General features: G+C 39.7%; 61 non-coding genes across 61 annotated transcripts; all 61 read right to left on the bottom strand.

Annotated features, from left to right (window-relative positions):
• Window positions 1-132: 132 nt before the first annotated feature.
• trnal-caa (transfer RNA leucine (anticodon CAA)) lies at window positions 133-242 on the bottom strand. The gene is made up of 2 exons: window positions 205-242; window positions 133-178 (listed from the first exon to the last, which is right to left on the bottom strand). It is a non-coding gene; the product is annotated as a tRNA-Leu (tRNA).
• A 165-nt stretch (window positions 243-407) lies between these two features.
• Window positions 408-517, bottom strand: trnal-caa (transfer RNA leucine (anticodon CAA)). Its single transcript has 2 exons — window positions 480-517; window positions 408-453 (listed from the first exon to the last, which is right to left on the bottom strand). It is a non-coding gene; the product is annotated as a tRNA-Leu (tRNA).
• Window positions 518-683: 166 nt separating this feature from the next.
• On the bottom strand, window positions 684-793 carry trnal-caa (transfer RNA leucine (anticodon CAA)). Its single transcript has 2 exons — window positions 756-793; window positions 684-729 (listed from the first exon to the last, which is right to left on the bottom strand). It is a non-coding gene; the product is annotated as a tRNA-Leu (tRNA).
• A 183-nt stretch (window positions 794-976) lies between these two features.
• Window positions 977-1,087, bottom strand: trnal-caa (transfer RNA leucine (anticodon CAA)). Its single transcript has 2 exons — window positions 1,050-1,087; window positions 977-1,022 (listed from the first exon to the last, which is right to left on the bottom strand). It is a non-coding gene; the product is annotated as a tRNA-Leu (tRNA).
• A 181-nt stretch (window positions 1,088-1,268) lies between these two features.
• Window positions 1,269-1,379, bottom strand: trnal-caa (transfer RNA leucine (anticodon CAA)). Its single transcript has 2 exons — window positions 1,342-1,379; window positions 1,269-1,314 (listed from the first exon to the last, which is right to left on the bottom strand). It is a non-coding gene; the product is annotated as a tRNA-Leu (tRNA).
• Window positions 1,380-1,737: 358 nt separating this feature from the next.
• trnal-caa (transfer RNA leucine (anticodon CAA)) lies at window positions 1,738-1,847 on the bottom strand. The gene is made up of 2 exons: window positions 1,810-1,847; window positions 1,738-1,783 (listed from the first exon to the last, which is right to left on the bottom strand). It is a non-coding gene; the product is annotated as a tRNA-Leu (tRNA).
• A 165-nt stretch (window positions 1,848-2,012) lies between these two features.
• On the bottom strand, window positions 2,013-2,122 carry trnal-caa (transfer RNA leucine (anticodon CAA)). The gene is made up of 2 exons: window positions 2,085-2,122; window positions 2,013-2,058 (listed from the first exon to the last, which is right to left on the bottom strand). It is a non-coding gene; the product is annotated as a tRNA-Leu (tRNA).
• Window positions 2,123-2,303: 181 nt separating this feature from the next.
• Window positions 2,304-2,413, bottom strand: trnal-caa (transfer RNA leucine (anticodon CAA)). The gene is made up of 2 exons: window positions 2,376-2,413; window positions 2,304-2,349 (listed from the first exon to the last, which is right to left on the bottom strand). It is a non-coding gene; the product is annotated as a tRNA-Leu (tRNA).
• Window positions 2,414-2,578: 165 nt separating this feature from the next.
• trnal-caa (transfer RNA leucine (anticodon CAA)) lies at window positions 2,579-2,688 on the bottom strand. The gene is made up of 2 exons: window positions 2,651-2,688; window positions 2,579-2,624 (listed from the first exon to the last, which is right to left on the bottom strand). It is a non-coding gene; the product is annotated as a tRNA-Leu (tRNA).
• A 183-nt stretch (window positions 2,689-2,871) lies between these two features.
• On the bottom strand, window positions 2,872-2,982 carry trnal-caa (transfer RNA leucine (anticodon CAA)). Its single transcript has 2 exons — window positions 2,945-2,982; window positions 2,872-2,917 (listed from the first exon to the last, which is right to left on the bottom strand). It is a non-coding gene; the product is annotated as a tRNA-Leu (tRNA).
• A 181-nt stretch (window positions 2,983-3,163) lies between these two features.
• Window positions 3,164-3,273, bottom strand: trnal-caa (transfer RNA leucine (anticodon CAA)). The gene is made up of 2 exons: window positions 3,236-3,273; window positions 3,164-3,209 (listed from the first exon to the last, which is right to left on the bottom strand). It is a non-coding gene; the product is annotated as a tRNA-Leu (tRNA).
• Window positions 3,274-3,439: 166 nt separating this feature from the next.
• On the bottom strand, window positions 3,440-3,549 carry trnal-caa (transfer RNA leucine (anticodon CAA)). The gene is made up of 2 exons: window positions 3,512-3,549; window positions 3,440-3,485 (listed from the first exon to the last, which is right to left on the bottom strand). It is a non-coding gene; the product is annotated as a tRNA-Leu (tRNA).
• Window positions 3,550-3,730: 181 nt separating this feature from the next.
• Window positions 3,731-3,840, bottom strand: trnal-caa (transfer RNA leucine (anticodon CAA)). Its single transcript has 2 exons — window positions 3,803-3,840; window positions 3,731-3,776 (listed from the first exon to the last, which is right to left on the bottom strand). It is a non-coding gene; the product is annotated as a tRNA-Leu (tRNA).
• A 166-nt stretch (window positions 3,841-4,006) lies between these two features.
• On the bottom strand, window positions 4,007-4,116 carry trnal-caa (transfer RNA leucine (anticodon CAA)). The gene is made up of 2 exons: window positions 4,079-4,116; window positions 4,007-4,052 (listed from the first exon to the last, which is right to left on the bottom strand). It is a non-coding gene; the product is annotated as a tRNA-Leu (tRNA).
• Window positions 4,117-4,297: 181 nt separating this feature from the next.
• On the bottom strand, window positions 4,298-4,407 carry trnal-caa (transfer RNA leucine (anticodon CAA)). The gene is made up of 2 exons: window positions 4,370-4,407; window positions 4,298-4,343 (listed from the first exon to the last, which is right to left on the bottom strand). It is a non-coding gene; the product is annotated as a tRNA-Leu (tRNA).
• Window positions 4,408-4,590: 183 nt separating this feature from the next.
• trnal-caa (transfer RNA leucine (anticodon CAA)) lies at window positions 4,591-4,700 on the bottom strand. Its single transcript has 2 exons — window positions 4,663-4,700; window positions 4,591-4,636 (listed from the first exon to the last, which is right to left on the bottom strand). It is a non-coding gene; the product is annotated as a tRNA-Leu (tRNA).
• A 166-nt stretch (window positions 4,701-4,866) lies between these two features.
• trnal-caa (transfer RNA leucine (anticodon CAA)) lies at window positions 4,867-4,976 on the bottom strand. The gene is made up of 2 exons: window positions 4,939-4,976; window positions 4,867-4,912 (listed from the first exon to the last, which is right to left on the bottom strand). It is a non-coding gene; the product is annotated as a tRNA-Leu (tRNA).
• A 166-nt stretch (window positions 4,977-5,142) lies between these two features.
• On the bottom strand, window positions 5,143-5,252 carry trnal-caa (transfer RNA leucine (anticodon CAA)). The gene is made up of 2 exons: window positions 5,215-5,252; window positions 5,143-5,188 (listed from the first exon to the last, which is right to left on the bottom strand). It is a non-coding gene; the product is annotated as a tRNA-Leu (tRNA).
• Window positions 5,253-5,417: 165 nt separating this feature from the next.
• On the bottom strand, window positions 5,418-5,527 carry trnal-caa (transfer RNA leucine (anticodon CAA)). The gene is made up of 2 exons: window positions 5,490-5,527; window positions 5,418-5,463 (listed from the first exon to the last, which is right to left on the bottom strand). It is a non-coding gene; the product is annotated as a tRNA-Leu (tRNA).
• A 166-nt stretch (window positions 5,528-5,693) lies between these two features.
• Window positions 5,694-5,804, bottom strand: trnal-caa (transfer RNA leucine (anticodon CAA)). Its single transcript has 2 exons — window positions 5,767-5,804; window positions 5,694-5,739 (listed from the first exon to the last, which is right to left on the bottom strand). It is a non-coding gene; the product is annotated as a tRNA-Leu (tRNA).
• A 181-nt stretch (window positions 5,805-5,985) lies between these two features.
• trnal-caa (transfer RNA leucine (anticodon CAA)) lies at window positions 5,986-6,095 on the bottom strand. The gene is made up of 2 exons: window positions 6,058-6,095; window positions 5,986-6,031 (listed from the first exon to the last, which is right to left on the bottom strand). It is a non-coding gene; the product is annotated as a tRNA-Leu (tRNA).
• A 166-nt stretch (window positions 6,096-6,261) lies between these two features.
• On the bottom strand, window positions 6,262-6,371 carry trnal-caa (transfer RNA leucine (anticodon CAA)). Its single transcript has 2 exons — window positions 6,334-6,371; window positions 6,262-6,307 (listed from the first exon to the last, which is right to left on the bottom strand). It is a non-coding gene; the product is annotated as a tRNA-Leu (tRNA).
• Window positions 6,372-6,536: 165 nt separating this feature from the next.
• Window positions 6,537-6,646, bottom strand: trnal-caa (transfer RNA leucine (anticodon CAA)). The gene is made up of 2 exons: window positions 6,609-6,646; window positions 6,537-6,582 (listed from the first exon to the last, which is right to left on the bottom strand). It is a non-coding gene; the product is annotated as a tRNA-Leu (tRNA).
• Window positions 6,647-6,811: 165 nt separating this feature from the next.
• Window positions 6,812-6,921, bottom strand: trnal-caa (transfer RNA leucine (anticodon CAA)). Its single transcript has 2 exons — window positions 6,884-6,921; window positions 6,812-6,857 (listed from the first exon to the last, which is right to left on the bottom strand). It is a non-coding gene; the product is annotated as a tRNA-Leu (tRNA).
• A 166-nt stretch (window positions 6,922-7,087) lies between these two features.
• Window positions 7,088-7,197, bottom strand: trnal-caa (transfer RNA leucine (anticodon CAA)). Its single transcript has 2 exons — window positions 7,160-7,197; window positions 7,088-7,133 (listed from the first exon to the last, which is right to left on the bottom strand). It is a non-coding gene; the product is annotated as a tRNA-Leu (tRNA).
• Window positions 7,198-7,380: 183 nt separating this feature from the next.
• trnal-caa (transfer RNA leucine (anticodon CAA)) lies at window positions 7,381-7,491 on the bottom strand. The gene is made up of 2 exons: window positions 7,454-7,491; window positions 7,381-7,426 (listed from the first exon to the last, which is right to left on the bottom strand). It is a non-coding gene; the product is annotated as a tRNA-Leu (tRNA).
• A 181-nt stretch (window positions 7,492-7,672) lies between these two features.
• Window positions 7,673-7,782, bottom strand: trnal-caa (transfer RNA leucine (anticodon CAA)). Its single transcript has 2 exons — window positions 7,745-7,782; window positions 7,673-7,718 (listed from the first exon to the last, which is right to left on the bottom strand). It is a non-coding gene; the product is annotated as a tRNA-Leu (tRNA).
• Window positions 7,783-8,140: 358 nt separating this feature from the next.
• Window positions 8,141-8,250, bottom strand: trnal-caa (transfer RNA leucine (anticodon CAA)). The gene is made up of 2 exons: window positions 8,213-8,250; window positions 8,141-8,186 (listed from the first exon to the last, which is right to left on the bottom strand). It is a non-coding gene; the product is annotated as a tRNA-Leu (tRNA).
• Window positions 8,251-8,415: 165 nt separating this feature from the next.
• On the bottom strand, window positions 8,416-8,526 carry trnal-caa (transfer RNA leucine (anticodon CAA)). Its single transcript has 2 exons — window positions 8,489-8,526; window positions 8,416-8,461 (listed from the first exon to the last, which is right to left on the bottom strand). It is a non-coding gene; the product is annotated as a tRNA-Leu (tRNA).
• A 181-nt stretch (window positions 8,527-8,707) lies between these two features.
• On the bottom strand, window positions 8,708-8,817 carry trnal-caa (transfer RNA leucine (anticodon CAA)). The gene is made up of 2 exons: window positions 8,780-8,817; window positions 8,708-8,753 (listed from the first exon to the last, which is right to left on the bottom strand). It is a non-coding gene; the product is annotated as a tRNA-Leu (tRNA).
• A 183-nt stretch (window positions 8,818-9,000) lies between these two features.
• On the bottom strand, window positions 9,001-9,111 carry trnal-caa (transfer RNA leucine (anticodon CAA)). Its single transcript has 2 exons — window positions 9,074-9,111; window positions 9,001-9,046 (listed from the first exon to the last, which is right to left on the bottom strand). It is a non-coding gene; the product is annotated as a tRNA-Leu (tRNA).
• A 181-nt stretch (window positions 9,112-9,292) lies between these two features.
• Window positions 9,293-9,403, bottom strand: trnal-caa (transfer RNA leucine (anticodon CAA)). The gene is made up of 2 exons: window positions 9,366-9,403; window positions 9,293-9,338 (listed from the first exon to the last, which is right to left on the bottom strand). It is a non-coding gene; the product is annotated as a tRNA-Leu (tRNA).
• A 358-nt stretch (window positions 9,404-9,761) lies between these two features.
• On the bottom strand, window positions 9,762-9,871 carry trnal-caa (transfer RNA leucine (anticodon CAA)). Its single transcript has 2 exons — window positions 9,834-9,871; window positions 9,762-9,807 (listed from the first exon to the last, which is right to left on the bottom strand). It is a non-coding gene; the product is annotated as a tRNA-Leu (tRNA).
• A 165-nt stretch (window positions 9,872-10,036) lies between these two features.
• On the bottom strand, window positions 10,037-10,146 carry trnal-caa (transfer RNA leucine (anticodon CAA)). The gene is made up of 2 exons: window positions 10,109-10,146; window positions 10,037-10,082 (listed from the first exon to the last, which is right to left on the bottom strand). It is a non-coding gene; the product is annotated as a tRNA-Leu (tRNA).
• Window positions 10,147-10,327: 181 nt separating this feature from the next.
• trnal-caa (transfer RNA leucine (anticodon CAA)) lies at window positions 10,328-10,437 on the bottom strand. Its single transcript has 2 exons — window positions 10,400-10,437; window positions 10,328-10,373 (listed from the first exon to the last, which is right to left on the bottom strand). It is a non-coding gene; the product is annotated as a tRNA-Leu (tRNA).
• A 165-nt stretch (window positions 10,438-10,602) lies between these two features.
• Window positions 10,603-10,712, bottom strand: trnal-caa (transfer RNA leucine (anticodon CAA)). The gene is made up of 2 exons: window positions 10,675-10,712; window positions 10,603-10,648 (listed from the first exon to the last, which is right to left on the bottom strand). It is a non-coding gene; the product is annotated as a tRNA-Leu (tRNA).
• Window positions 10,713-10,895: 183 nt separating this feature from the next.
• trnal-caa (transfer RNA leucine (anticodon CAA)) lies at window positions 10,896-11,006 on the bottom strand. The gene is made up of 2 exons: window positions 10,969-11,006; window positions 10,896-10,941 (listed from the first exon to the last, which is right to left on the bottom strand). It is a non-coding gene; the product is annotated as a tRNA-Leu (tRNA).
• A 181-nt stretch (window positions 11,007-11,187) lies between these two features.
• Window positions 11,188-11,297, bottom strand: trnal-caa (transfer RNA leucine (anticodon CAA)). The gene is made up of 2 exons: window positions 11,260-11,297; window positions 11,188-11,233 (listed from the first exon to the last, which is right to left on the bottom strand). It is a non-coding gene; the product is annotated as a tRNA-Leu (tRNA).
• A 166-nt stretch (window positions 11,298-11,463) lies between these two features.
• On the bottom strand, window positions 11,464-11,573 carry trnal-caa (transfer RNA leucine (anticodon CAA)). Its single transcript has 2 exons — window positions 11,536-11,573; window positions 11,464-11,509 (listed from the first exon to the last, which is right to left on the bottom strand). It is a non-coding gene; the product is annotated as a tRNA-Leu (tRNA).
• A 181-nt stretch (window positions 11,574-11,754) lies between these two features.
• trnal-caa (transfer RNA leucine (anticodon CAA)) lies at window positions 11,755-11,864 on the bottom strand. Its single transcript has 2 exons — window positions 11,827-11,864; window positions 11,755-11,800 (listed from the first exon to the last, which is right to left on the bottom strand). It is a non-coding gene; the product is annotated as a tRNA-Leu (tRNA).
• Window positions 11,865-12,030: 166 nt separating this feature from the next.
• Window positions 12,031-12,140, bottom strand: trnal-caa (transfer RNA leucine (anticodon CAA)). The gene is made up of 2 exons: window positions 12,103-12,140; window positions 12,031-12,076 (listed from the first exon to the last, which is right to left on the bottom strand). It is a non-coding gene; the product is annotated as a tRNA-Leu (tRNA).
• A 181-nt stretch (window positions 12,141-12,321) lies between these two features.
• On the bottom strand, window positions 12,322-12,431 carry trnal-caa (transfer RNA leucine (anticodon CAA)). Its single transcript has 2 exons — window positions 12,394-12,431; window positions 12,322-12,367 (listed from the first exon to the last, which is right to left on the bottom strand). It is a non-coding gene; the product is annotated as a tRNA-Leu (tRNA).
• A 183-nt stretch (window positions 12,432-12,614) lies between these two features.
• Window positions 12,615-12,724, bottom strand: trnal-caa (transfer RNA leucine (anticodon CAA)). Its single transcript has 2 exons — window positions 12,687-12,724; window positions 12,615-12,660 (listed from the first exon to the last, which is right to left on the bottom strand). It is a non-coding gene; the product is annotated as a tRNA-Leu (tRNA).
• Window positions 12,725-12,890: 166 nt separating this feature from the next.
• On the bottom strand, window positions 12,891-13,000 carry trnal-caa (transfer RNA leucine (anticodon CAA)). The gene is made up of 2 exons: window positions 12,963-13,000; window positions 12,891-12,936 (listed from the first exon to the last, which is right to left on the bottom strand). It is a non-coding gene; the product is annotated as a tRNA-Leu (tRNA).
• Window positions 13,001-13,166: 166 nt separating this feature from the next.
• On the bottom strand, window positions 13,167-13,276 carry trnal-caa (transfer RNA leucine (anticodon CAA)). The gene is made up of 2 exons: window positions 13,239-13,276; window positions 13,167-13,212 (listed from the first exon to the last, which is right to left on the bottom strand). It is a non-coding gene; the product is annotated as a tRNA-Leu (tRNA).
• A 165-nt stretch (window positions 13,277-13,441) lies between these two features.
• Window positions 13,442-13,551, bottom strand: trnal-caa (transfer RNA leucine (anticodon CAA)). Its single transcript has 2 exons — window positions 13,514-13,551; window positions 13,442-13,487 (listed from the first exon to the last, which is right to left on the bottom strand). It is a non-coding gene; the product is annotated as a tRNA-Leu (tRNA).
• A 166-nt stretch (window positions 13,552-13,717) lies between these two features.
• trnal-caa (transfer RNA leucine (anticodon CAA)) lies at window positions 13,718-13,828 on the bottom strand. The gene is made up of 2 exons: window positions 13,791-13,828; window positions 13,718-13,763 (listed from the first exon to the last, which is right to left on the bottom strand). It is a non-coding gene; the product is annotated as a tRNA-Leu (tRNA).
• Window positions 13,829-14,009: 181 nt separating this feature from the next.
• Window positions 14,010-14,119, bottom strand: trnal-caa (transfer RNA leucine (anticodon CAA)). Its single transcript has 2 exons — window positions 14,082-14,119; window positions 14,010-14,055 (listed from the first exon to the last, which is right to left on the bottom strand). It is a non-coding gene; the product is annotated as a tRNA-Leu (tRNA).
• A 166-nt stretch (window positions 14,120-14,285) lies between these two features.
• trnal-caa (transfer RNA leucine (anticodon CAA)) lies at window positions 14,286-14,395 on the bottom strand. Its single transcript has 2 exons — window positions 14,358-14,395; window positions 14,286-14,331 (listed from the first exon to the last, which is right to left on the bottom strand). It is a non-coding gene; the product is annotated as a tRNA-Leu (tRNA).
• A 165-nt stretch (window positions 14,396-14,560) lies between these two features.
• On the bottom strand, window positions 14,561-14,670 carry trnal-caa (transfer RNA leucine (anticodon CAA)). The gene is made up of 2 exons: window positions 14,633-14,670; window positions 14,561-14,606 (listed from the first exon to the last, which is right to left on the bottom strand). It is a non-coding gene; the product is annotated as a tRNA-Leu (tRNA).
• A 165-nt stretch (window positions 14,671-14,835) lies between these two features.
• Window positions 14,836-14,945, bottom strand: trnal-caa (transfer RNA leucine (anticodon CAA)). Its single transcript has 2 exons — window positions 14,908-14,945; window positions 14,836-14,881 (listed from the first exon to the last, which is right to left on the bottom strand). It is a non-coding gene; the product is annotated as a tRNA-Leu (tRNA).
• Window positions 14,946-15,111: 166 nt separating this feature from the next.
• On the bottom strand, window positions 15,112-15,221 carry trnal-caa (transfer RNA leucine (anticodon CAA)). The gene is made up of 2 exons: window positions 15,184-15,221; window positions 15,112-15,157 (listed from the first exon to the last, which is right to left on the bottom strand). It is a non-coding gene; the product is annotated as a tRNA-Leu (tRNA).
• Window positions 15,222-15,404: 183 nt separating this feature from the next.
• trnal-caa (transfer RNA leucine (anticodon CAA)) lies at window positions 15,405-15,515 on the bottom strand. The gene is made up of 2 exons: window positions 15,478-15,515; window positions 15,405-15,450 (listed from the first exon to the last, which is right to left on the bottom strand). It is a non-coding gene; the product is annotated as a tRNA-Leu (tRNA).
• Window positions 15,516-15,696: 181 nt separating this feature from the next.
• On the bottom strand, window positions 15,697-15,806 carry trnal-caa (transfer RNA leucine (anticodon CAA)). The gene is made up of 2 exons: window positions 15,769-15,806; window positions 15,697-15,742 (listed from the first exon to the last, which is right to left on the bottom strand). It is a non-coding gene; the product is annotated as a tRNA-Leu (tRNA).
• A 358-nt stretch (window positions 15,807-16,164) lies between these two features.
• On the bottom strand, window positions 16,165-16,274 carry trnal-caa (transfer RNA leucine (anticodon CAA)). Its single transcript has 2 exons — window positions 16,237-16,274; window positions 16,165-16,210 (listed from the first exon to the last, which is right to left on the bottom strand). It is a non-coding gene; the product is annotated as a tRNA-Leu (tRNA).
• A 165-nt stretch (window positions 16,275-16,439) lies between these two features.
• Window positions 16,440-16,550, bottom strand: trnal-caa (transfer RNA leucine (anticodon CAA)). Its single transcript has 2 exons — window positions 16,513-16,550; window positions 16,440-16,485 (listed from the first exon to the last, which is right to left on the bottom strand). It is a non-coding gene; the product is annotated as a tRNA-Leu (tRNA).
• Window positions 16,551-16,731: 181 nt separating this feature from the next.
• trnal-caa (transfer RNA leucine (anticodon CAA)) lies at window positions 16,732-16,841 on the bottom strand. Its single transcript has 2 exons — window positions 16,804-16,841; window positions 16,732-16,777 (listed from the first exon to the last, which is right to left on the bottom strand). It is a non-coding gene; the product is annotated as a tRNA-Leu (tRNA).
• Window positions 16,842-17,024: 183 nt separating this feature from the next.
• Window positions 17,025-17,135, bottom strand: trnal-caa (transfer RNA leucine (anticodon CAA)). The gene is made up of 2 exons: window positions 17,098-17,135; window positions 17,025-17,070 (listed from the first exon to the last, which is right to left on the bottom strand). It is a non-coding gene; the product is annotated as a tRNA-Leu (tRNA).
• A 181-nt stretch (window positions 17,136-17,316) lies between these two features.
• trnal-caa (transfer RNA leucine (anticodon CAA)) lies at window positions 17,317-17,427 on the bottom strand. The gene is made up of 2 exons: window positions 17,390-17,427; window positions 17,317-17,362 (listed from the first exon to the last, which is right to left on the bottom strand). It is a non-coding gene; the product is annotated as a tRNA-Leu (tRNA).
• Window positions 17,428-17,785: 358 nt separating this feature from the next.
• trnal-caa (transfer RNA leucine (anticodon CAA)) lies at window positions 17,786-17,895 on the bottom strand. Its single transcript has 2 exons — window positions 17,858-17,895; window positions 17,786-17,831 (listed from the first exon to the last, which is right to left on the bottom strand). It is a non-coding gene; the product is annotated as a tRNA-Leu (tRNA).
• Window positions 17,896-18,060: 165 nt separating this feature from the next.
• Window positions 18,061-18,170, bottom strand: trnal-caa (transfer RNA leucine (anticodon CAA)). Its single transcript has 2 exons — window positions 18,133-18,170; window positions 18,061-18,106 (listed from the first exon to the last, which is right to left on the bottom strand). It is a non-coding gene; the product is annotated as a tRNA-Leu (tRNA).
• Between the last annotated feature and the right edge of the window lie 123 nt (window positions 18,171-18,293).

Genomic DNA, 18,293 nt, shown 5'->3' with positions numbered 1-18,293 from the left:
TTAATAAACTAATGGGAATCCAAAAGTTTCAGCTTTTGTAAGTGATAGATATTTGCCACATTTAAAATCTGAGAACATATTCTATATTGCTTAAGTCGTAGATGTCATTTTTTCGGGCTTCTGAAAAGTTGCTGTCAGAAGTGGGATTTGAACCCACGCCTCCATTCGGAGACCAGAAGCCTCAGTATTTGAGAAGGTTGAAACCTTGAGTCTGGCGCCTTAGACCGCTCGGCCATCCTGACAGTACGACAGCTGTGCTGTAAGTATCGGTGCAATTAATAAACTAATGGGAATCCAAAAGTTTCAGCTTTTGTAAGTGATAGATATTTGCCACATTTAAAATCTGAGAACATATTCTATATTGCTTAAGTCGTAGATGTCATTTTTTCGGGCTTCTGAAAAGTTGCTGTCAGAAGTGGGATTTGAACCCACGCCTCCATTCGGAGACCAGAAGCCTCAGTATTTGAGAAGGTTGAAACCTTGAGTCTGGCGCCTTAGACCGCTCGGCCATCCTGACAGTACGACAGCTTTGCTGTAAGTATCGGTGCAATTAATAAACTAATGGGAATCCAAAAGTCTGAGTTTTTGTCAAGTGATAGATATTTGCCACATTTAAAATCTGAGAACATATTCTATATTGCTTAAGTCGTAGATGTCATTTTTTCGGGCTTCTGAAAAGTTGCTGTCAGAAGTGGGATTTGAACCCACGCCTCCATTTGGAGACCAGAAGCCTCAGTATTTGAGAAGGTTGAAACCTTGAGTCTGGCGCCTTAGACCGCTCGGCCATCCTGACAGTACGACAGCTTTGCTGTAAGTATCGGTACAATTAAAAATCTAATGGGAATCCAAAAGTTTCAGCCATTGTAAAGTGATAGATATTTGCCACATTTAAAATCTGAGAACATATTCTATATTGCTTAAGTCATATTTAATATATAAGCATATATGTCATTTTTTCAGGTTTATGAAAAGTTGCTGTCAGAAGTGGGATTTGAACCCACGCCTCCATTCGGAGACCAGAAGCCTCAGTATTTGAGAAGGTCAAAACCCTTGAGTCTGGCGCCTTAGACCACTCGGCCATCCTGACAGTACTAAAGCTGACTCTAAGTATCGGTACAGTTAATGAAATAGTGGGAATCCAAAAGTTTCAGCTTTTGTAAGTGATAGATATTTGCCAAATTTAAAATCTGAGAACATATTCTATATTGCTTAAGTCATATTTAATATATAAGCATATATGTCATTTTTTCAGGTTTATGAAAAGTTGCTGTCAGAAGTGGGATTTGAACCCACGCCTCCATTCGGAGACCAGAAGCCTCAGTATTTGAGAAGGTCAAAACCCTTGAGTCTGGCGCCTTAGACCGCTCGGCCATCCTGACAGTACGACAGCTGAGCTGTAAGTATCGGTGCAATTAATAAACTAATGGGAATCCAAAAGTCTGAGTTTTCGTCAAGTGATAGATATTTGCCACATTTAAAATCTGAGAACATATTCTATATTGCTTAAGTCGTAGATGTCATTTTTTCGGGCTTCTGAAAAGTTATTGTCAGAAGTGGGATTTGAACCCACGCCTCCATTCGGTGCAATTAATAAACTAATGGGAATCCAAAAGACTGAGTTTTCGTCAAGTGATATATATTTGCCACATTTAAAATCTGAGAACATATTCTATATTGCTTAAGTCATATTTAATATATAAGCATATATGTCATTTTTTCAGGTTTATGAACAGTTGCTGTCAGAAGTGGGATTTGAACCCACGCCTCCATTCGGAGACCAGAAGCCTCAGTATTTGAGAAGGTTGAAACCTTGAGTCTGGCGCCTTAGACCGCTCGGCCATCCTGACAGTACGACAGCTTTGCTGTAAGTATCGGTACAATTAAAGATCTAATGGGAATCCAAAAGTTTCAGCTTTTGTAAGTGATAGATATTTGCCACATTTAAAATCTGAGAACATATTCTATATTGCTTAAGTCATTTATGACATTTTTTCAGGCTCCTGAAAAATAGTTGTCAGAAGTGGGATTTGAACCCACGCCTCCATTCGGAGACCAGAAGCCTCAGTATTTGAGAAGGTTGAAACCTTGAGTCTGGCGCCTTAGACCGCTCGGCCATCCTGACAGTACGACAGCTGACTGTAAGTATCGGTACAGTTAATGAAATAGTGGGAATCCGAAAGTTTCAGCTTTTGTAAGTGATAGATATTTGCCACATTTAAAATCTGAGAACATATTCTATATTGCTTAAGTCATATTTAATATATAAGCATATATGTCATTTTTTCAGGTTTATGAAAAGTTGCTGTCAGAAGGAGGATTTGAACCCACGCCTCCATTCGGAGACCAGAAGCCTCAGTATTTGAGAAGGTTGAAACCTTGAGTCTGGCGCCTTAGACCGCTCGGCCATCCTGACAGTACGACAGCTTTGATGTAAGAATCGGTACAATTAAAGATCTAATGGGAATCCAAAAGTTTCAGCTTTTGTAAGTGATAGATATTTGCCACATTTAAAATCTGAGAACATATTCTATATTGCTTAAGTCGTAGATGTCATTTTTTCGGGCTTCTGAAAAGTTGCTGTCAGAAGTGGGATTTGAACCCACGCCTCCATTCGGAGACCAGAAGCCTCAGTATTTGAGAAGGATGAAACCTTGAGTCTGGCGCCTTAGACCGCTCGGCCATCCTGACAGTACTACAGCTTTGCTGTAAGTATCGGTACAATTAAAAATCTAATGGGAATCCAAAAGTTTCAGCTATTGTAAAGTGATAGATATTTGCCACATTTAAAATCTGAGAACATATTCTATATTGCTTAAGTCATATTTAATATATAAGCATATATGTCATTTTTTCAGGTTTATGAAAAGTTGCTGTCAGAAGTGGGATTTGAACCCACGCCTCCATTCGGAGACCAGAAGCCTCAGTATTTGAGAAGGTCAAAACCCTTGAGTCTGGCGCCTTAGACCACTCGGCCATCCTGACAGTACTACAGCTGACTCTAAGTATCGGTACAGTTAATGAAATAGTGGGAATCCAAAAGTTTCAGCTTTTGTAAGTGATAGATATTTGCCAAATTTAAAATCTGAGAACATATTCTATATTGCTTAAGTCATATTTAATATATAAGCATATATGTCATTTTTTCAGGTTTATGAAAAGTTGCTGTCAGAAGTGGGATTTGAACCCACGCCTCCATTCGGAGACCAGAAGCCTCAGTATTTGAGAAGGTTGAAACCTTGAGTCTGGCGCCTTAGACCGCTCGGCCATCCTGACAGTACGACAGCTTTGCTGTAAGTATCGGTGCAATTAATAAACTAATGGGAATCCAAAAGTCTGAGTTTTTGTCAAGTGATAGATAGTTGCCACATTTAAAATCTGAGAACATATTCTATATTGCTTAAGTCGTAGATGTCATTTTTTCGGGCTTCTGAAAAGTTGCTGTCAGAAGTGGGATTTGAACCCACGCCTCCATTCGGAGACCAGAAGCCTCAGTATTTGAGAAAGTTGAAACCTTGAGTCTGGCGCCTTAGACCGCTCGGCCATCCTGACAGTACGACAGCTGACTGTAAGTATCGGTACAGTTAATGAAATAGTGGGAATCCGAAAGTTTCAGCTTTTGTAAGTGATAGATATTTGCCACATTTAAAATCTGAGAACATATTCTATATTGCTTAAGTCATATTTAATATATAAGCATATATGTCATTTTTTCAGGTTTATGAAAAGTTGCTGTCAGAAGTGGGATTTGAACCCACGCCTCCATTCGGAGACCAGAAGCCTCAGTATTTGAGAAGGTTGAAACCTTGAGTCTGGCGCCTTAGACCGCTCGGCCATCCTGACAGTACGACAGCTTTGCTGTAAGTATCGGTGCAATTAATAAACTAATGGGAATCCAAAAGTCTGAGTTTTTGTCAAGTGATAGATAGTTGCCACATTTAAAATCTGAGAACATATTCTATATTGCTTAAGTCGTAGATGTCATTTTTTCGGGCTTCTGAAAAGTTGCTGTCAGAAGTGGGATTTGAACCCACGCCTCCATTCGGAGACCAGAAGCCTCAGTATTTGAGAAAGTTGAAACCTTGAGTCTGGCGCCTTAGACCGCTCGGCCATCCTGACAGTACGACAGCTGACTGTAAGTATCGGTACAGTTAATGAAATAGTGGGAATCCGAAAGTTTCAGCTTTTGTAAGTGATAGATATTTGCCACATTTAAAATCTGAGAACATATTCTATATTGCTTAAGTCATATTTAATATATAAGCATATATGTCATTTTTTCAGGTTTATGAAAAGTTGCTGTCAGAAGTGGGATTTGAACCCACGCCTCCATTCGGAGACCAGAAGCCTCAGTATTTGAGAAGGTTGAAACCTTGAGTCTGGCGCCTTAGACCGCTCGGCCATCCTGACAGTACGACAGCTGTGCTGTAAGTATCGGTGCAATTAATAAACTAATGGGAATCCAAAAGTCTGAGTTTTCGTCAAGTGATAGATATTTGCCACATTTAAAATCTGAGAACATATTCTATATTGCTTAAGTCATATTTAATATATAAGCATATATGTCATTTTTTCAGGTTTATGAAAAGTTGCTGTCAGAAGTGGGATTTGAACCCACGCCTCCATTCGGAGACCAGAAGCCTCAGTATTTGAGAAGGTTGAAACCTTGAGTCTGGCGCCTTAGACCGCTCGGCCATCCTGACAGTACGACAGCTTTGCTGTAAGTATCGGTGCAATTAATAAACTAATGGGAATCCAAAAGTCTGAGTTTTTGTCAAGTGATAGATATTTGGCACATTTAAAATCTGAGAACATATTCTATATTGCTTAAGTTGTAGATGTCATTTTTTCGGGCTTCTGAAAAGTTGCTGTCAGAAGTGGGATTTGAACCCACGCCTCCATTCAGAGACCAGAAGCCTCAGTATTTGAGAAGGATGAAACCTTGAGTCTGGCGCCTTAGACCGCTCGGCCATCCTGACAGTACGACAGCTTTGCTGTAAGTATCGGTACAATTAAAAATCTAATGGGAATCCAAAAGTTTCAGCTATTGTAAAGTGATAGATATTTGCCACATTTAAAATCTGAGAACATATTCTATATTGCTTAAGTCGTAGATGTCATTTTTTCGGGCTTCTGAAAAGTTGCTGTCAGAAGAGGGATTTGAACCTACGCCTCCATTCGGAGACCAGAAGCCTCAGTATTTGAGAAGGTTGAAACCTTGAGTCTGGCGCCTTAGACCGCTCGGCCATCCTGACAGTACGACAGCTTTGCTGTTAGTATCGGTACAATTAAAGATCTAATGGGAATCCAAAAGTTTCAGCTTTTGTAAGTGATAGATATTTGCCACATTTAAAATCTGAGAACATATTCTATATTGCTTAAGTCATTTCTGACATTTTTTCAGGCTCCTGAAAAATAGTTGTCAGAAGTGGGATTTGAACCCACGCCTCCATTCGGAGACCAGAAGCCTCAGTATTTGAGAAGGTTGAAACCTTGAGTCTGGCGCCTTAGACCGCTCGGCCATCCTGACAGTACGACAGCTTTGCTGTAAGTATCGGTGCAATTAATAAACTAATGGGAATCCAAAAGTCTGAGTTTTTGTCAAGTGATAGATATTTGCCACATTTAAAATCTGAGAACATATTCTATATTGCTTAAGTCATTTATGACATTTTTTCAGGCTCCTGAAAAATAGTTGTCAGAAGTGGGATTTGAACCCACGCCTCCATTCGGAGACCAGAAGCCTCAGTATTTGAGAAGGTCGAAACCCTTGAGTCTGGCGCCTTAGACCGCTCGGCCATCCTGACAGTACGACAGCTGACTGTAAGTATCGGTACAGTTAATGAAATAGTGGGAATCCGAAAGTTTCAGCTTTTGTAAGTGATAGATATTTGCCACATTTAAAATCTGAGAACATATTCTATATTGCTTAAGTCATATTTAATATATAAGCATATATGTCATTTTTTCAGGTTTATGAAAAGTTGCTGTCAGAAGTGGGATTTGAACCCACGCCTCCATTCGGAGACCAGAAGCCTCAGTATTTGAGAAGGTTGAAACCTTGAGTCTGGTGCCTTAGACCGCTCGGCCATCCTGACAGTACGACAGCTTTGCTGTAAGTATCGGTGCAATTAATAAACTAATGGGAATCCAAAAGTCTGAGTTTTTGTCAAGTGATAGATAGTTGCCACATTTAAAATCTGAGAACATATTCTATATTGCTTAAGTCGTAGATGTCATTTTTTCGGGCTTCTGAAAAGTTGCTGTCAGAAGTGGGATTTGAACCCACGCCTCCATTCGGAGACCAGAAGCCTCAGTATTTGAGAAGGTTGAAACCTTGAGTCTGGCGCCTTAGACCGCTCGGCCATCCTGACAGTACGACAGCTGTGCTGTAAGTATCGGTGCAATTAATAAACTAATGGGAATCCAAAAGTTTCAGCTTTTGTAAGTGATAGATATTTGCCACATTTAAAATCTGAGAACATATTCTATATTGCTTAAGTCGTAGATGTCATTTTTTCGGACTTCTGAAAAGTTGCTGTCAGAAGTGGGATTTGAACCCACGCCTCCATTCGGAGACCAGAAGCCTCAGTATTTGAGAAGGTTGAAACCTTGAGTCTGGCGCCTTAGACCGCTCGGCCATCCTGACAGTACGACAGCTTTGCTGTAAGTATCGGTGCAATTAATAAACTAATGGGAATCCAAAAGTTTCAGCTTTTGTAAGTGATAGATATTTGCCACATTTAAAATCTGAGAACATATTCTATATTGCTTAAGTCATTTATGACATTTTTTCAGGCTCCTGAAAAATAGTTGTCAGAAGTGGGATTTGAACCCACGCCTCCATTCGGAGACCAGAAGCCTCAGTATTTGAGAAGGTTGAAACCTTGAGTCTGGCGCCTTAGACCGCTCGGCCATCCTGACAGTACGACAGCTTTGCTGTAAGTATCGGTGCAATTAATAAACTAATGGGAATCCAAAAGTCTGAGTTTTTGTCAAGTGATAGATATTTGCCACATTTAAAATCTGAGAACATATTCTATATTGCTTAAGTCGTAGATGTCATTTTTTCGGGCTTCTGAAAAGTTGCTGTCAGAAGTGGGATTTGAACCCACGCCTCCATTTGGAGACCAGAAGCCTCAGTATTTGAGAAGGTTGAAACCTTGAGTCTGGCGCCTTAGACCGCTCGGCCATCCTGACAGTACGACAGCTTTGCTGTAAGTATCGGTACAATTAAAAATCTAATGGGAATCCAAAAGTTTCAGCCATTGTAAAGTGATAGATATTTGCCACATTTAAAATCTGAGAACATATTCTATATTGCTTAAGTCATATTTAATATATAAGCATATATGTCATTTTTTCAGGTTTATGAAAAGTTGCTGTCAGAAGTGGGATTTGAACCCACGCCTCCATTCGGAGACCAGAAGCCTCAGTATTTGAGAAGGTCAAAACCCTTGAGTCTGGCGCCTTAGACCACTCGGCCATCCTGACAGTACTAAAGCTGACTCTAAGTATCGGTACAGTTAATGAAATAGTGGGAATCCAAAAGTTTCAGCTTTTGTAAGTGATAGATATTTGCGAAATTTAAAATCTGAGAACATATTCTATATTGCTTAAGTCATATTTAATATATAAGCATATATGTCATTTTTTCAGGTTTATGAAAAGTTGCTGTCAGAAGTGGGATTTGAACCCACGCCTCCATTCGGAGACCAGAAGCCTCAGTATTAGAGAAGGTTGAAACCTTGAGTCTGGCGCCTTAGACCGCTCGGCCATCCTGACAGTACGACAGCTGAGCTGTAAGTATCGGTGCAATTAATAAACTAATGGGAATCCAAAAGTCTGAGTTTTCGTCAAGTGATAGATATTTGCCACATTTAAAATCTGAGAACATATTCTATATTGCTTAAGTCGTAGATGTCATTTTTTCGGGCTTCTGAAAAGTTATTGTCAGAAGTGGGATTTGAACCCACGCCTCCATTCGGTGCAATTAATAAACTAATGGGAATCCAAAAGACTGAGTTTTCGTCAAGTGATATATATTTGCCACATTTAAAATCTGAGAACATATTCTATATTGCTTAAGTCATATTTAATATATAAGCATATATGTCATTTTTTCAGGTTTATGAACAGTTGCTGTCAGAAGTGGGATTTGAACCCACGCCTCCATTCGGAGACCAGAAGCCTCAGTATTTGAGAAGGTTGAAACCTTGAGTCTGGCGCCTTAGACCGCTCGGCCATCCTGACAGTACGACAGCTTTGCTGTAAGTATCGGTACAATTAAAGATCTAATGGGAATCCAAAAGTTTCAGCTTTTGTAAGTGATAGATATTTGCCACATTTAAAATCTGAGAACATATTCTATATTGCTTAAGTCATTTATGACATTTTTTCAGGCTCCTGAAAAATAGTTGTCAGAAGTGGGATTTGAACCCACGCCTCCATTCGGAGACCAGAAGCCTCAGTATTTGAGAAGGTCGAAACCCTTGAGTCTGGCGCCTTAGACCGCTCGGCCATCCTGACAGTACGACAGCTGACTGTAAGTATCGGTACAGTTAATGAAATAGTGGGAATCCGAAAGTTTCAGCTTTTGTAAGTGATAGATATTTGCCACATTTAAAATCTGAGAACATATTCTATATTGCTTAAATCATATTTAATATATAAGCATATATGTCATTTTTTCAGGTTTATGAAAAGTTGCTGTCAGAAGTGGGATTTGAACCCACGCCTCCATTCGGAGACCAGAAGCCTCAGTATTTGAGAAGGTTGAAACCTTGAGTCTGGCGCCTTAGACCGCTCGGCCATCCTGACAGTACGACAGCTGTGCTGTAAGTATCGGTGCAATTAATAAACTAATGGGAATCCAAAAGTCTGAGTTTTCGTCAAGTGATAGATATTTGCCACATTTAAAATCTGAGAACATATTCTATATTGCTTAAGTCATATTTAATATATAAGCATATATGTCATTTTTTCAGGTTTATGAAAAGTTGCTGTCAGAAGTGGGATTTGAACCCACGCCTCCATTCGGAGACCAGAAGCCTCAGTATTTGAGAAGGTCAAAACCCTTGAGTCTGGCGCCTTAGACCACTCGGCCATCCTGACAGTACTAAAGCTGACTCTAAGTATCGGTACAGTTAATGAAATAGTGGGAATCCAAAAGTTTCAGCTTTTGTAAGTGATAGATATTTGCCAAATTTAAAATCTGAGAACATATTCTATATTGCTTAAGTCATATTTAATATATAAGCATATATGTCATTTTTTCAGGTTTATGAAAAGTTGCTGTCAGAAGTGGGATTTGAACCCACGCCTCCATTCGGAGACCAGAAGCCTCAGTATTTGAGAAGGTCAAAACCCTTGAGTCTGGCGCCTTAGACCGCTCGGCCATCCTGACAGTACGACAGCTGAGCTGTAAGTATCGGTGCAATTAATAAACTAATGGGAATCCAAAAGTCTGAGTTTTCGTCAAGTGATAGATATTTGCCACATTTAAAATCTGAGAACATATTCTATATTGCTTAAGTCGTAGATGTCATTTTTTCGGGCTTCTGAAAAGTTATTGTCAGAAGTGGGATTTGAACCCACGCCTCCATTCGGTGCAATTAATAAACTAATGGGAATCCAAAAGACTGAGTTTTCGTCAAGTGATATATATTTGCCACATTTAAAATCTGAGAACATATTCTATATTGCTTAAGTCATATTTAATATATAAGCATATATGTCATTTTTTCAGGTTTATGAACAGTTGCTGTCAGAAGTGGGATTTGAACCCACGCCTCCATTCGGAGACCAGAAGCCTCAGTATTTGAGAAGGTTGAAACCTTGAGTCTGGCGCCTTAGACCGCTCGGCCATCCTGACAGTACGACAGCTTTGCTGTAAGTATCGGTACAATTAAAGATCTAATGGGAATCCAAAAGTTTCAGCTTTTGTAAGTGATAGATATTTGCCACATTTAAAATCTGAGAACATATTCTATATTGCTTAAGTCATTTATGACATTTTTTCAGGCTCCTGAAAAATAGTTGTCAGAAGTGGGATTTGAACCCACGCCTCCATTCGGAGACCAGAAGCCTCAGTATTTGAGAAGGTTGAAACCTTGAGTCTGGCGCCTTAGACCGCTCGGCCATCCTGACAGTACGACAGCTGACTGTAAGTATCGGTACAGTTAATGAAATAGTGGGAATCCGAAAGTTTCAGCTTTTGTAAGTGATAGATATTTGCCACATTTAAAATCTGAGAACATATTCTATATTGCTTAAGTCATATTTAATATATAAGCATATATGTCATTTTTTCAGGTTTATGAAAAGTTGCTGTCAGAAGGAGGATTTGAACCCACGCCTCCATTCGGAGACCAGAAGCCTCAGTATTTGAGAAGGTTGAAACCTTGAGTCTGGCGCCTTAGACCGCTCGGCCATCCTGACAGTACGACAGCTTTGATGTAAGAATCGGTACAATTAAAGATCTAATGGGAATCCAAAAGTTTCAGCTTTTGTAAGTGATAGATATTTGCCACATTTAAAATCTGAGAACATATTCTATATTGCTTAAGTCGTAGATGTCATTTTTTCGGGCTTCTGAAAAGTTGCTGTCAGAAGTGGGATTTGAACCCACGCCTCCATTCGGAGACCAGAAGCCTCAGTATTTGAGAAGGATGAAACCTTGAGTCTGGCGCCTTAGACCGCTCGGCCATCCTGACAGTACTACAGCTTTGCTGTAAGTATCGGTACAATTAAAAATCTAATGGGAATCCAAAAGTTTCAGCTATTGTAAAGTGATAGATATTTGCCACATTTAAAATCTGAGAACATATTCTATATTGCTTAAGTCATATTTAATATATAAGCATATATGTCATTTTTTCAGGTTTATGAAAAGTTGCTGTCAGAAGTGGGATTTGAACCCACGCCTCCATTCGGAGACCAGAAGCCTCAGTATTTGAGAAGGTCAAAACCCTTGAGTCTGGCGCCTTAGACCACTCGGCCATCCTGACAGTACTACAGCTGACTCTAAGTATCGGTACAGTTAATGAAATAGTGGGAATCCAAAAGTTTCAGCTTTTGTAAGTGATAGATATTTGCCAAATTTAAAATCTGAGAACATATTCTATATTGCTTAAGTCATATTTAATATATAAGCATATATGTCATTTTTTCAGGTTTATGAAAAGTTGCTGTCAGAAGTGGGATTTGAACCCACGCCTCCATTCGGAGACCAGAAGCCTCAGTATTTGAGAAGGTTGAAACCTTGAGTCTGGCGCCTTAGACCGCTCGGCCATCCTGACAGTACGACAGCTTTGCTGTAAGTATCGGTGCAATTAATAAACTAATGGGAATCCAAAAGTCTGAGTTTTTGTCAAGTGATAGATAGTTGCCACATTTAAAATCTGAGAACATATTCTATATTGCTTAAGTCGTAGATGTCATTTTTTCGGGCTTCTGAAAAGTTGCTGTCAGAAGTGGGATTTGAACCCACGCCTCCATTCGGAGACCAGAAGCCTCAGTATTTGAGAAAGTTGAAACCTTGAGTCTGGCGCCTTAGACCGCTCGGCCATCCTGACAGTACGACAGCTGACTGTAAGTATCGGTACAGTTAATGAAATAGTGGGAATCCGAAAGTTTCAGCTTTTGTAAGTGATAGATATTTGCCACATTTAAAATCTGAGAACATATTCTATATTGCTTAAGTCATATTTAATATATAAGCATATATGTCATTTTTTCAGGTTTATGAAAAGTTGCTGTCAGAAGTGGGATTTGAACCCACGCCTCCATTCGGAGACCAGAAGCCTCAGTATTTGAGAAGGTTGAAACCTTGAGTCTGGCGCCTTAGACCGCTCGGCCATCCTGACAGTACGACAGCTTTGCTGTAAGTATCGGTGCAATTAATAAACTAATGGGAATCCAAAAGTCTGAGTTTTTGTCAAGTGATAGATAGTTGCCACATTTAAAATCTGAGAACATATTCTATATTGCTTAAGTCGTAGATGTCATTTTTTCGGGCTTCTGAAAAGTTGCTGTCAGAAGTGGGATTTGAACCCACGCCTCCATTCGGAGACCAGAAGCCTCAGTATTTGAGAAAGTTGAAACCTTGAGTCTGGCGCCTTAGACCGCTCGGCCATCCTGACAGTACGACAGCTGACTGTAAGTATCGGTACAGTTAATGAAATAGTGGGAATCCGAAAGTTTCAGCTTTTGTAAGTGATAGATATTTGCCACATTTAAAATCTGAGAACATATTCTATATTGCTTAAGTCATATTTAATATATAAGCATATATGTCATTTTTTCAGGTTTATGAAAAGTTGCTGTCAGAAGTGGGATTTGAACCCACGCCTCCATTCGGAGACCAGAAGCCTCAGTATTTGAGAAGGTTGAAACCTTGAGTCTGGCGCCTTAGACCGCTCGGCCATCCTGACAGTACGACAGCTGTGCTGTAAGTATCGGTGCAATTAATAAACTAATGGGAATCCAAAAGTCTGAGTTTTCGTCAAGTGATAGATATTTGCCACATTTAAAATCTGAGAACATATTCTATATTGCTTAAGTCATATTTAATATATAAGCATATATGTCATTTTTTCAGGTTTATGAAAAGTTGCTGTCAGAAGTGGGATTTGAACCCACGCCTCCATTCGGAGACCAGAAGCCTCAGTATTTGAGAAGGTTGAAACCTTGAGTCTGGCGCCTTAGACCGCTCGGCCATCCTGACAGTACGACAGCTTTGCTGTAAGTATCGGTGCAATTAATAAACTAATGGGAATCCAAAAGTCTGAGTTTTTGTCAAGTGATAGATATTTGGCACATTTAAAATCTGAGAACATATTCTATATTGCTTAAGTTGTAGATGTCATTTTTTCGGGCTTCTGAAAAGTTGCTGTCAGAAGTGGGATTTGAACCCACGCCTCCATTCAGAGACCAGAAGCCTCAGTATTTGAGAAGGATGAAACCTTGAGTCTGGCGCCTTAGACCGCTCGGCCATCCTGACAGTACGACAGCTTTGCTGTAAGTATCGGTACAATTAAAAATCTAATGGGAATCCAAAAGTTTCAGCTATTGTAAAGTGATAGATATTTGCCACATTTAAAATCTGAGAACATATTCTATATTGCTTAAGTCGTAGATGTCATTTTTTCGGGCTTCTGAAAAGTTGCTGTCAGAAGAGGGATTTGAACCTACGCCTCCATTCGGAGACCAGAAGCCTCAGTATTTGAGAAGGTTGAAACCTTGAGTCTGGCGCCTTAGACCGCTCGGCCATCCTGACAGTACGACAGCTTTGCTGTTAGTATCGGTACAATTAAAGATCTAATGGGAATCCAAAAGTTTCAGCTTTTGTAAGTGATAGATATTTGCCACATTTAAAATCTGAGAACATATTCTATATTGCTTAAGTCATTTCTGACATTTTTTCAGGCTCCTGAAAAATAGTTGTCAGAAGTGGGATTTGAACCCACGCCTCCATTCGGAGACCAGAAGCCTCAGTATTTGAGAAGGTTGAAACCTTGAGTCTGGCGCCTTAGACCGCTCGGCCATCCTGACAGTACGACAGCTTTGCTGTAAGTATCGGTGCAATTAATAAACTAATGGGAATCCAAAAGTCTGAGTTTTTGTCAAGTGATAGATATTTGCCACATTTAAAATCTGAGAACATATTCTATATTGCTTAAGTCATTTATGACATTTTTTCAGGCTCCTGAAAAATAGTTGTCAGAAGTGGGATTTGAACCCACGCCTCCATTCGGAGACCAGAAGCCTCAGTATTTGAGAAGGTCGAAACCCTTGAGTCTGGCGCCTTAGACCGCTCGGCCATCCTGACAGTACGACAGCTGACTGTAAGTATCGGTACAGTTAATGAAATAGTGGGAATCCGAAAGTTTCAGCTTTTGTAAGTGATAGATATTTGCCACATTTAAAATCTGAGAACATATTCTATATTGCTTAAGTCATATTTAATATATAAGCATATATGTCATTTTTTCAGGTTTATGAAAAGTTGCTGTCAGAAGTGGGATTTGAACCCACGCCTCCATTCGGAGACCAGAAGCCTCAGTATTTGAGAAGGTTGAAACCTTGAGTCTGGTGCCTTAGACCGCTCGGCCATCCTGACAGTACGACAGCTTTGCTGTAAGTATCGGTGCAATTAATAAACTAATGGGAATCCAAAAGTCTGAGTTTTTGTCAAGTGATAGATAGTTGCCACATTTAAAATCTGAGAACATATTCTATATTGCTTAAGTCGTAGATGTCATTTTTTCGGGCTTCTGAAAAGTTGCTGTCAGAAGTGGGATTTGAACCCACGCCTCCATTCGGAGACCAGAAGCCTCAGTATTTGAGAAGGTTGAAACCTTGAGTCTGGCGCCTTAGACCGCTCGGCCATCCTGACAGTACGACAGCTGTGCTGTAAGTATCGGTGCAATTAATAAACTAATGGGAATCCAAAAGTTTCAGCTTTTGTAAGTGATAGATATTTGCCACATTTAAAATCTGAGAACATATTCTATATTGCTTAAGTCGTAGATGTCATTTTTTCGGACTTCTGAAAAGTTGCTGTCAGAAGTGGGATTTGAACCCACGCCTCCATTCGGAGACCAGAAGCCTCAGTATTTGAGAAGGTTGAAACCTTGAGTCTGGCGCCTTAGACCGCTCGGCCATCCTGACAGTACGACAGCTTTGCTGTAAGTATCGGTGCAATTAATAAACTAATGGGAATCCAAAAGTTTCAGCTTTTGTAAGTGATAGATATTTGCCACATTTAAAATCTGAGAACATATTCTATATTGCTTAAGTCATTTATGACATTTTTTCAGGCTCCTGAAAAATAGTTGTCAGAAGTGGGATTTGAACCCACGCCTCCATTCGGAGACCAGAAGCCTCAGTATTTGAGAAGGTTGAAACCTTGAGTCTGGCGCCTTAGACCGCTCGGCCATCCTGACAGTACGACAGCTTTGCTGTAAGTATCGGTGCAATTAATAAACTAATGGGAATCCAAAAGTCTGAGTTTTTGTCAAGTGATAGATATTTGCCACATTTAAAATCTGAGAACATATTCTATATTGCTTAAGTCGTAGATGTCATTTTTTCGGGCTTCTGAAAAGTTGCTGTCAGAAGTGGGATTTGAACCCACGCCTCCATTTGGAGACCAGAAGCCTCAGTATTTGAGAAGGTTGAAACCTTGAGTCTGGCGCCTTAGACCGCTCGGCCATCCTGACAGTACGACAGCTTTGCTGTAAGTATCGGTACAATTAAAAATCTAATGGGAATCCAAAAGTTTCAGCCATTGTAAAGTGATAGATATTTGCCACATTTAAAATCTGAGAACATATTCTATATTGCTTAAGTCATATTTAATATATAAGCATATATGTCATTTTTTCAGGTTTATGAAAAGTTGCTGTCAGAAGTGGGATTTGAACCCACGCCTCCATTCGGAGACCAGAAGCCTCAGTATTTGAGAAGGTCAAAACCCTTGAGTCTGGCGCCTTAGACCACTCGGCCATCCTGACAGTACTAAAGCTGACTCTAAGTATCGGTACAGTTAATGAAATAGTGGGAATCCAAAAGTTTCAGCTTTTGTAAGTGATAGATATTTGCGAAATTTAAAATCTGAGAACATATTCTATATTGCTTAAGTCATATTTAATATATAAGCATATATGTCATTTTTTCAGGTTTATGAAAAGTTGCTGTCAGAAGTGGGATTTGAACCCACGCCTCCATTCGGAGACCAGAAGCCTCAGTATTAGAGAAGGTTGAAACCTTGAGTCTGGCGCCTTAGACCGCTCGGCCATCCTGACAGTACGACAGCTGAGCTGTAAGTATCGGTGCAATTAATAAACTAATGGGAATCCAAAAGTCTGAGTTTTCGTCAAGTGATAGATATTTGCCACATTTAAAATCTGAGAACATATTCTATATTGCTTAAGTCGTAGATGTCATTTTTTCGGGCTTCTGAAAAGTTATTGTCAGAAGTGGGATTTGAACCCACGCCTCCATTCGGTGCAATTAATAAACTAATGGGAATCCAAAAGACTGAGTTTTCGTCAAGTGATATATATTTGCCACATTTAAAATCTGAGAACATATTCTATATTGCTTAAGTCATATTTAATATATAAGCATATATGTCATTTTTTCAGGTTTATGAACAGTTGCTGTCAGAAGTGGGATTTGAACCCACGCCTCCATTCGGAGACCAGAAGCCTCAGTATTTGAGAAGGTTGAAACCTTGAGTCTGGCGCCTTAGACCGCTCGGCCATCCTGACAGTACGACAGCTTTGCTGTAAGTATCGGTACAATTAAAGATCTAATGGGAATCCAAAAGTTTCAGCTTTTGTAAGTGATAGATATTTGCCACATTTAAAATCTGAGAACATATTCTATATTGCTTAAGTCATTTATGACATTTTTTCAGGCTCCTGAAAAATAGTTGTCAGAAGTGGGATTTGAACCCACGCCTCCATTCGGAGACCAGAAGCCTCAGTATTTGAGAAGGTCGAAACCCTTGAGTCTGGCGCCTTAGACCGCTCGGCCATCCTGACAGTACGACAGCTGACTGTAAGTATCGGTACAGTTAATGAAATAGTGGGAATCCGAAAGTTTCAGCTTTTGTAAGTGATAGATATTTGCCACATTTAAAATCTGAGAACATATTCTATATTGCTTAAATCATATTTAATATATAAGCATATATGTCATTTTTTCAGGTTTATGAAAAGTTGCTGTCAGAAGTGGGATTTGAACCCACGCCTCCATTCGGAGACCAGAAGCCTCAGTATTTGAGAAGGTTGAAACCTTGAGTCTGGCGCCTTAGACCGCTCGGCCATCCTGACAGTACGACAGCTGTGCTGTAAGTATCGGTGCAATTAATAAACTAATGGGAATCCAAAAGTCTGAGTTTTCGTCAAGTGATAGATATTTGCCACATTTAAAATCTGAGAACATATTCTATATTGCTTAAGTCATATTTAATATATAAGCATATATGTCATTTTTTCAGGTTTATGAAAAGTTGCTGTCAGAAGTGGGATTTGAACCCACGCCTCCATTCGGAGACCAGAAGCCTCAGTATTTGAGAAGGTCAAAACCCTTGAGTCTGGCGCCTTAGACCACTCGGCCATCCTGACAGTACTAAAGCTGACTCTAAGTATCGGTACAGTTAATGAAATAGTGGGAATCCAAAAGTTTCAGCTTTTGTAAGTGATAGATATTTGCCAAATTTAAAATCTGAGAACATATTCTATATTGCTTAAGTCATATTTAATATATAAGCATATATGTCATTTTTTCAGGTTTATGAAAAGTTGCTGTCAGAAGTGGGATTTGAACCCACGCCTCCATTCGGAGACCAGAAGCCTCAGTATTTGAGAAGGTCAAAACCCTTGAGTCTGGCGCCTTAGACCGCTCGGCCATCCTGACAGTACGACAGCTGAGCTGTAAGTATCGGTGCAATTAATAAACTAATGGGAATCCAAAAGTCTGAGTTTTCGTCAAGTGATAGATATTTGCCACATTTAAAATCTGAGAACATATTCTATATTGCTTAAGTCGTAGATGTCATTTTTTCGGGCTTCTGAAAAGTTATTGTCAGAAGTGGGATTTGAACCCACGCCTCCATTCGGTGCAATTAATAAACTAATGGGAATCCAAAAGACTGAGTTTTCGTCAAGTGATATATATTTGCCACATTTAAAATCTGAGAACATATTCTATATTGCTTAAGTCATATTTAATATATAAGCATATATGTCATTTTTTCAGGTTTATGAACAGTTGCTGTCAGAAGTGGGATTTGAACCCACGCCTCCATTCGGAGACCAGAAGCCTCAGTATTTGAGAAGGTTGAAACCTTGAGTCTGGCGCCTTAGACCGCTCGGCCATCCTGACAGTACGACAGCTTTGCTGTAAGTATCGGTACAATTAAAGATCTAATGGGAATCCAAAAGTTTCAGCTTTTGTAAGTGATAGATATTTGCCACATTTAAAATCTGAGAACATATTCTATATTGCTTAAGTCATTTATGACATTTTTTCAGGCTCCTGAAAAATAGTTGTCAGAAGTGGGATTTGAACCCACGCCTCCATTCGGAGACCAGAAGCCTCAGTATTTGAGAAGGTTGAAACCTTGAGTCTGGCGCCTTAGACCGCTCGGCCATCCTGACAGTACGACAGCTGACTGTAAGTATCGGTACAGTTAATGAAATAGTGGGAATCCGAAAGTTTCAGCTTTTGTAAGTGATAGATATTTGCCACATTTAAAATCTGAGAACATATTCTATATTGCT

Source organism: Garra rufa, chromosome 21 (assembly GCF_049309525.1).
Source record: "Garra rufa chromosome 21, GarRuf1.0, whole genome shotgun sequence".
In the NCBI taxonomy this organism is placed as follows: domain Eukaryota; kingdom Metazoa; phylum Chordata; class Actinopteri; order Cypriniformes; family Cyprinidae; genus Garra; species Garra rufa.
Note: the sequence above shows the minus strand (reverse complement) of the source record. Positions and strands in the feature narration are given on the sequence as shown.